The 9467-nt window shown below is 39.1% G+C and overlaps 1 long non-coding RNA gene across 1 annotated transcript; it reads right to left on the bottom strand.

The window, feature by feature from the left end:
* Window positions 1–6724: 6724 nt before the first annotated feature.
* LOC108955790 lies at window positions 6725–8052 on the bottom strand. The gene is made up of 3 exons (XR_001981930.2): window positions 7927–8052; window positions 7750–7818; window positions 6725–6796 (listed from the first exon to the last, which is right to left on the bottom strand). It is a non-coding gene; the product is annotated as an uncharacterized LOC108955790 (long non-coding RNA).
* Window positions 8053–9467: the final 1415 nt, after the last annotated feature.

Here is a 9467-nt window from a genome sequence, read left to right as displayed (position 1 = left end):
AACGAGCACACGAATACGTTATATGTCCGTATTTAGATAATTTGGCCATGGCACAGAAGTAGCTCTCCAAAAGCATCAGAATGTGGCTTTAATTAATATGGAACTAGGCCAATGATATAATTCAAAAGTGGACAAAATTCACGGCCTATTTATGTGTTATCGTATGCACATTTTACAGACTTGACAGTAATGCACTGCATACACCACTTAGTTGGGAGTTATCTCATTGGCTAATGTTTCCGAACAATAAGGCAGATCAAATCACAAGGTTCAAAACTCTCATGCTCAAATTTCTTCACGCGCTAGTCCCATTGGAATGTACTAGACAGTGTCCACACGCCTTGGCCAAACAAAACCTAAATATTGGATACGGAAATCTACCGTTATCTGGTTTTTCCAACAAACACGGACTCAGGCCACTGATCAGCCTTCTTGCAAGCGCATAATTCAAATAGGATTGATCTTTCCTAATGCAGCATGCTAAGAATATGACTAAAAGGGGAAACTTTCAAACACAAGTGCTGGAAATGTTCTACTCTTGAAGATGTTGAGTATTTCATGTCAAGAAATTAATTTTAAGAAAATTTCACGCGTAACATACCAATAAAATCGAATGGTTACCCTTTTTGGAAATTAAAGTAAATTGTTTATCTACCTGTTGCCACCTCCTTTGATCAGATGAGCAGCAGTAGTGACTTTAGTATAATCCACGCTCCTTGCACTCCTGAAAACAATCATCAAAATCACCCACTGATTATTAGCGACCGAGAAGCCAGAAAAGAATGAAAACTTAGAGCAACCCGTCAAAGTCAAGAAAATTGAAGCTTACAGAAGGTCGGCTAAATCTCTCATGCTGTTGTCACCGTCACTCAGGAAATTGTCGATGACATTCATCATGAGATTTGGAAAATTTGAGTTTTGTGCTCTCCTGGTCTCCTCATACTCTCCATCCATGATACCCTAGACAGATGGTAAAAATGGAGATGCGAAATGTCAACTCTCAAAGAGGAGAAATAACTATCAAAGTCACAGGCACTTGGTAAGATCTTCTGCAATGTGGTTAACGCCAAGCTAATTCTCCAACCATGAAAAGGAATTAAAAAATAAAAAATAAAACCATGTTCATCTTCCCTTTATATACAATAACCCTCCAAAAAAGAAAAAAATCATTTCGCGATGGCAAAATGCACAATAAGATATTATATAAAATAATTTTACGGATGGTCGGGTGGACAAAACCTAGTGCTACTGTCCTCTTGGTATACGTATACGAGAAATAATCTGCATTTTCCTACAAAAGAAGCAGTCAAGATGGACTGCATAATCATGCATGTATACATAGATCGAGATAAGACGATCTAAAGCTCATGCTCATCAGCTTAAAAGAGGGTTGCTCGCTCGTCATTCAGGAAACGAAAAGGTCGATCACTTCTTTTGCCAGGCGAGATGTCAAAATCTAAAACGTGCAGATGACTGATGATCTAGCGAAAAGAGATGCCATGGAGATGGAAGCTATAGGGAAGCGATCACCTCGTGCTTCAAGGTGTCAATGTAGTCCTGAAGCCGCCTCCCGTTGAGCCATTTCCTCCTATTTTCTTTTCCTCCCGCAACGCAAAGGGAAATAGAGGGAGATAGAGCAGGAAAAGGAAATTAGAAGCAAAATGGTGGATTGGCTAAGATTGAAGACGGGGTTTATATAAGAAAGCCTGACATTATTAGGCTTCCAGTTTAGTTAAATGTACTGCGAAAACTGAGAAAATGCTTTAATGAGGGTGATGCAAGGAACGTCTATGTCCCTCGCACACCCATCTGCAGCAGGAGAACCAAGATGGGTTGTGCGATTCCTCTTCCTATGGAGACGTTTCATGGAACGACGCTTCTCGAATTTGGCGGGACTTGACTGCGTCTCGAGCAAAGCGATGCGTCATGGCTTCAGTTGGGCAGAAGGAGAGTAACGCTAGGGCAGAGACGTGCACGGGCCGCTGAACTCTAGACTTGGAAGCGACCCCTCCCAACGGCTCCTTCTATTTTCTTCTCATTTTCGGGGCTGAGGAGGTGCGATTTGCCTGGCCAAAAACCCAGCTTTGTTCAGGTTTCCGATGTATTGAAAACCCACATCTTCTATTCGTGACATGGCCGATGGAAGGTCAAAATGAGGTCAAATAATTTAATAGCCTTTTTTTTCTCCCTCTCTTTTCCGCTAAATCTTTCTAATCATTTTGTGGCTAGTTAATAAGCATTTTTCCATATCTAATAGTCATTTAGCAGTGATAACTCCATCTAACCAAAACTTTGTTGAGATTACCTTAAACGACCCCTTTTGACGAGAGTTCTAGTAAATGGAATTGACATATTTTGAGAGGATAAACTAGTTAGGAATCTCTTATCTGGAAAAAAATGAAGAAGAAAAGAGCCAAAGAATAATCTTAAAATATGTATAGAATCAAGTCATTATCTGATTTACAAGCGTCCTATACTGGTAAGTCCATTTTTTTTAATGAACTGTCTTTGGGAGATCATTGTAATGGGCAATATAACCAAATGAATAGAACTAATATAACTAAATGGAAGATTTGCTATCTTATTAGAGCAAATTAATAGGGACACTACAAAGAAGACCACACAGTTGAGTGACAAACCGTCCCTAAAGCTGAAAAAGCCGTTCTAATTGTACGAGCGATAGCACTACAGCCATCTTTATCCAGTTCTCAAGGTTCTCTCTCTGTGACTTGCCATGGAGACCGTTATGGTTATTATTATTATGTTGGTGTTGGAGCAGGGAAGACGAAAGTGATTGCGGCTTACTTGCTGGCTGTTTTGGGAGGGAACACTACCCCAACAACTGATGAGTTGAAGGACATTCTTGGATCAGGTGGTGCATGCTCCTTCATTTCCTTCCTTTGCCTTTGATAACATTTGAATTTTCTTTTGGTGGTTTCATGTTGGAAGCGTATGTGAATCATTTGTGGTATGGTTTAGCGATTTTTCTTTTTTTGGTTTCTTATTTCTGAAGTTGTCTCATTTGTAATTTTGCATTGTTTGTCCCATCGATAGGAACCCAGTTTTTGGTTAGAGGCATGATGCTTACTTTCGTTAGATTTTCCCATTACTTGCTAAAAGTGGAATTTTCAATATGTCCTACAGTCCTAGGTGGGGTTTCCTTTCTATGTTCATGTGTTGAATGAAATTCACATGGTCTCATGAAGTGGAAAGGCATTCGTGTCAAAGTTCCAATGACAAAATTGTTATAATTACGGTTAATGCATCAACGAAAAAGCCAACACATTAAGATACGTCTTTTCGTTCACATATCTATCAATTCATGAATGCCCTAAACTTTTCTGTTCACGTATCTATTAAATTCATGAATTTCCTAGATTCATGTATCTTTTAGTTCATGTACTTATTGAGTTCACGAATCTCTTTGAATTCACGCGTCTCAGATTCATGAATCTCTTGAATTTACATATCTCTTTATTAATGAATTTTGTAGATACATGCGTCTATTTAATTCATGTATCTTTTGTACGTGAACTAAAAAAACTTTGTAAATATATAGAGCATAGAGCTTCAAAATAGTGATTTTTCGACTCGATTCCAAAAGAGATTTGAAATTAATCCCCATAAAGAATAACACACCAAAACGCAACACGGCCACTTTTTGCAATTTGGCAGATTTATGTATTTGGGAAGTTGGGACTGTAGCTACTCATAGAGCCTTGAGCAAGGACAAAACTCCGTTGGAACATCCAAATGAAGTGAAGCAGAAATGGAGTGATGAGAGGACGACAAATTATTAGAGGACGTGCGGGAATAAGCTGGAGAAACCCGAACGAAGACTTCGTGCGATCGCCGAACTCGCAATTTGCCGACCAAAACTAGAGTGAACCAGAAGGACTAATGTGTCTAATTTCCCTACATTCGATCGAAAGCATGTAAGATTAAATCTTACACAGACACCGCCTAAGTAATCCTAAAAGTTGATGTTCTTCCAAGTATCCTTTTTTTCCATTAAGAACATAATCCTCTACTGATCTTAGGCTGTTAAGCGTGTGGGCATTGGATTTCTGCATGATTCTTCCATGTTCATCTGAGAATGAACGATTTCTCAAATACCGGAAATCAGCTTTACTGCTTTAGAGATCTAGATGTTCATTACTAGAGAATGATAAACGAACATACAAGTACTTAGGTGAATGGTCCAAAAGCTGAAAGAAAGAACATGGTCTACTCATTAATATATAGCAGGAACTTCATCAACAACTTTCCCATAGACAGATGAAATCTTCTCATCTGTATAAAATTGATGATCCATTTTCAACAAAATCTAGAAACATATTTCTTCATCAAGAAGTAGCCGAATGAAACCAAGCAAGCAGCGGCTAAAGAAATGTCTGGAGTCCACTAATTTTGTATAGAGAAGTCCACAAAATTATCCCTGCAAATGGCAGAGATAATTGTCTTGAAAGTCGATTCACAAAGCTCTATGATAGAGCTAGCTAAGGCTAAGAGCTGCGGACACGACTTTGGAGCAACTTGCCTATAAATAGGCAAGGAGTTACTCATGTAAGAAGTCGTGCGAAAGTAGAACTAAGATAGCTTATGTATCATGAAATACTCCTCTATCACCAACACTTCTTGTACTAAACATGTCCATCAACTAGATAAATTACGTCCCATGAACTTTGTCCCTGGTCCATCCATCACCAAATACATGCCAAACACATATACGTTTGTACGTCACTAACCAAAAATTATTATCGATACCGAAAACCATGTTTTCACGCAGTCATATTTTTCAACAATACTCAACTAAGCGAAACACCAACAGCTTTTATCCCCTCCGTCTCGACTCTTGGTTGAAGACTGCCCTCTCCATCTGCGGAAAACAAATCGACAGTTGGATCAGTAAAGTAACTGGAGCAGCAAATGAATCATATTTAGCATCAAAATGAAGTCTCGGGATGATGTGTATAGGATAAAGATAAATCGCTGAAACTTAGAATTTTTTCATTGTAAATGGCATAATATTTTGATGAGCTCAATCAGTTTCTACGTCCGTTAACACGGAGAGAAGATGCATCCTCAATTAGTTCAACCAAACTAAGGGCAGTACTAATGGAATACTGCCGCAACATGATAACACATGGAGGCATGAGACTCTGACTAGAGCTTAACCATAGACGAGCATCTCCATTGCGAGTTCCCCACTTTGTTTGCGTATAACGCTATTTGCAAAAGCTAAAAAGACTGTATGACAGCCTCATATTTGCTTCCCTAAGATGTGAGGCTCATCTCATATTCCATAACAATATTCTCTTTCTTGTTCGTCTTCAGGACTTGCTCGCCGGTCTCTTGTTTATCAGGATGTTTTGAGTCCCAACTAACATTTCTAAGTGTTTCTCCAGATTAATTGATGGCCTTATCGGCTTAACATTCATTCCTTTAATAATTCCAAAGCCTCTGATATCCCAAATTCATAAAGTACAAAGAGTTCTTGGCAAAATCATGAAGAATTGAGAATACTTTGGGTCTTTCAGGAAAGCATAAGCAGAGTTCATTTAACAGAGGCAGTACCTGATGTAGGGTTCTGAGTTTGTCGCGAAAGTGGTAGTACTCATTCACCACCTGTTCATACGATGTCTCGCAGCTAGAAGACAACCGCAGAGACATAAGTGTCAAATTGACCATCAATAAATACATAGGCAATCATTTTTTTTTAAAATTGCAAAAACCAATGGAGAAGCTCATATCGCATGCAGTCAGTGGTTGGCATATGTTCACATAGTCAGCAACTCAGCAAGAACCATAAGCATTGTTAGGTTAAATCACATGCAAAGGTCAATAAGCTTCTCATGTTCAAAGTCAGATATTCGTATTGGTATATTGCTTTTCAAAATCTTCACTGGATGCAGATCACCGATGCTATATTTTTAAGGAAGAGAAATTGCTGTCTTGATGTAAATGAATACAACAGCAAACTATTGAAGACACCAAAAAGTCTGTAGACACAGGAATCTTAGATAACTTTTCGCATAATGTATCTTTGATCAAAGTTATGGCTAAAGCCAGAAGTTAAAAGTTAACACCACAGCAAGATCCAAGCCTGAGAGACCTAGAGCCAGTCACTCAACGGACATGCGCTAAACCAAGATCAAGTGAGCAATCTAGTAAAGTCACCTGACACCATTTGGAACTTCAGAAAACCATGCGCTAATAGCACAACTATTAGTGCATAATAGTGCTTGGTAAAAACCAGTGCAAATCTTTAGAATTTTAGCAAAAGCTCTTAAACTTTTCATGCACTCGGTTTCGACTGCACTTCATGTGAGGATGGGCTAAACTATTGTTCTATGTTCTTGGAGAAGTCTGTGTATGATTCTAACCTAGATACCTTTTCATCAATCAAGGAGACAGCAATGACAGTTACTTGCTATTAAAAGACAATTCTTTGAATGACTAATGATGTTAATCGCTAGGCATTAAAATGCACAACCATAAAATAAGGATCGTAAGCAATAAACTTATAGCTTTTAGGAGGTTAATTTACATTGTATGGTTATGCAAATACAAGAAAATTAATAACAGATATATAAACGCTTGTCTATACATTTGACAAGATGCCTATAATTCGTTGACGGAAACAAATCCTTAGATATAATTATGCACATACTGTTATAAAGGGCTCTGAAATCATGAATGCAAAGAAAATGCCAATTTCTACCTTTGCTTGTCCCGATTAAGGCTGGCAGTTATAAGAGCACGAGCTGCTGCAACAACCCGGCAGCCACCAAGGCTACAACACAAACAACGAGTACAGGTATACAAGTCATATTAGTAGTAAAGAGATGTCATTCAGTTAACAACTCGGAAAAATTAGATATCAAAATCAATACGACTGATTTTAGTCTGAAGCATCCGACAAAGAACTAATCATCATTAAGTCGTTGTTCAAACTACATCTCTGTAAATTTGGTCAAATTCGCATGTGATCAAACTCATAAAGTTTCAAACGACAATTTCAAAGTTGTTGCTTTGTTCGGCTGTTGGAATATCTCATATACGTTATATGTCCGGATTTAGATAATAAGTCATGGCATAGAAGTAGCCCTCCAAATATTGAGCATTGGAATGCGACTTCCAATTAATATGGAACTAGGCCAATAATAACATTCAAAAGTGGACAAGCCTATATATGTGATGTCGTATGCACATTTTATGCGTTGAACGAGACTTGAAAGTCAGGCAACATCATAGATCCTTCATGATAGGCTTGATGTATATAATGCGCCGCATTCACCACTTAGTTGGAAGTTATCTCATTGACTAATGTTTTACTGAACAAGAATGTCGGATCAAATCACGAGGTTGAAAACGCTCATGCTCAAAATTCTTCACGCGCTAGTCCCATTGGAATGTACTGAGACAGTTGCCACACGCGCCACAGCCAAACAAATTCTAAACAACGGATAAAAATCTACCGTCATCTGGTTTTCCAATAAACACGGACACGAGCCATCGACAGCCTTCTTGCCCGTATAATTCAAATCAGATTGATCTTTCCTAATGCAGCATGCTAAGAATATGACTAAAAGAGGAAAATTTCGAACACAAGTGCTGGAAATGTTCTACTCTTGAAGATGTTGAGTATTTCATGTCAAGAAATTAATTTCAAAAATTTCACGCATAACATACCAATAAAATCAAATAGTTACCCTTTTTGGAAATTAAAGTAAATCGTTTATCTACCTGCTGCCACCTCCTTTGATCAGATGAGCAGCAGTAGTGACTTTAGTATAATTCACGCTCCTTGCACTCCTGAAAACAATCATCAAATCACCCACCGATTATCAGCGACCGAGAAGCAAGGAAAGAATAAAAACTTAGAGCATGCAACCGTCGAAGTCAAGAAAAATTGAAGTTTACAGAAGGTCGGCTAGCTCTCTCATGCTGTTGTCACCGTCATTCAGGAAATTGTCGATAACATTCATCATGAGATTTGGAAAATTTGAGTTTTGTGATCTCCTGGTCTCCTCATACTCTCCATCCATGATACCTCAGACACAGATGGTAGAAATGAAGACGCGAAATGTCAACTTTCAAAGAGAAGAAATAACTATTAAAGTCACAGGCACTTTGTAAGATCTTCTGTAATATGGTTAACCCTAGCTAACTCTCCAACCATGAAAAGGAATTAAACTTTAAAAAAAAAAAAAACCATTTTCATCTTCCCTTTATAACCTATACAATAACCCTCCATCCAAAAAAAAAAATCATTTCACAATGGCAAACACACAATAAGATATCATAATAAATAATTACAGGTCGCTAGCCGGACAAAAGGTAGTGCTACTCGTCTCATGGTACAGGTATACATAGACCGAAACAAGACGATCAAGAAGCTCATGTTCATCAGCCTAAAAAGTGGGCTTGCTCACTCATCTTTCAAGAAGCGAAAAAGGACAACCACTTCTTTCGCCAAGCAAACAACATCAAAATCTAAAACATGACAACTGATGATCCAGCGAAAAGAGACGCTACAGAGACGTAAAGCGGTCACCTCGTTCTTCAAGTTGCCAATATTACCTGGCCTCTCCGCGAGCCATTTCCCTCCTCCTTTCTTTCCTCCTTCACGCGAAGCGATGAAGGAGATGAAGCAGGCAAAGAAAATAGATTACAAAAGTTGGGGGCGGGTTTATATAGGGAAGCTAGACATTACTAAAGGTCCCGGTTTGGCTCCGGGCGAAAGGAGCAAGGCAAGTCAAATGTTCTCCAAAAACCGTGTAAGTACTTTAATGAGGATGACACGAGGGATCGCTCGAACGCATTTCCACCCTCGGGCCACATGGAAACCCAACAGGAGATCCCGCTGTCTTTCAGCAGGCAAAAGATGCAAATTTAGGACATCCTCACAACCCCATGTGCACAAGAACGGAGATGTCAAACGAATTTGGCAGGACGTGGATGCGCCTTGAGCGAAGCTATGTGACGGCCTTGGTTGGGCAAGAGGGAGGGAGGGTATGGGAGACGCCCACGTGCACCCCACGCGCTCGCTGGACCGAGACTTGGGGGCACACTGCCCTGCCAATGGCTCCTTTTGTTTTCTTGTCGTTTTCGCCAGTTGAACTTACTAGTAACTCATGCACAGCTCAAACTGGAGTGGGGGAGCCACCTGGTTTGATCGAAGCTAATTGCTGTCAAAAAATCCCTTGATAAGGCAAAAAATTCATCGTGGGATTGAGAATGCGCATTTTACCTGACAAAAATAGCTCAGCTTTAATTAGGTTTCCACGTACTGGAAAGTGAAAATCCGCCTTTTTTAATAGTAGTATGACACGATCAAAGGAAGGCCAAGGAGGTTAGCTGATTTAATAGCCTGCTGTGAAAGCTTTTATACCTCTTCTTTTTTCTCTGTCCTCTTATCTTTATTACCATAAACCATATCTTTTACACTTAACATGTTTGGA

The sequence above is a fragment of the Eucalyptus grandis genome, chromosome 10 (assembly GCF_016545825.1).
Source record: "Eucalyptus grandis isolate ANBG69807.140 chromosome 10, ASM1654582v1, whole genome shotgun sequence".
Classification (NCBI taxonomy): domain Eukaryota; kingdom Viridiplantae; phylum Streptophyta; class Magnoliopsida; order Myrtales; family Myrtaceae; genus Eucalyptus; species Eucalyptus grandis.
Note: the sequence above shows the minus strand (reverse complement) of the source record. Positions and strands in the feature narration are given on the sequence as shown.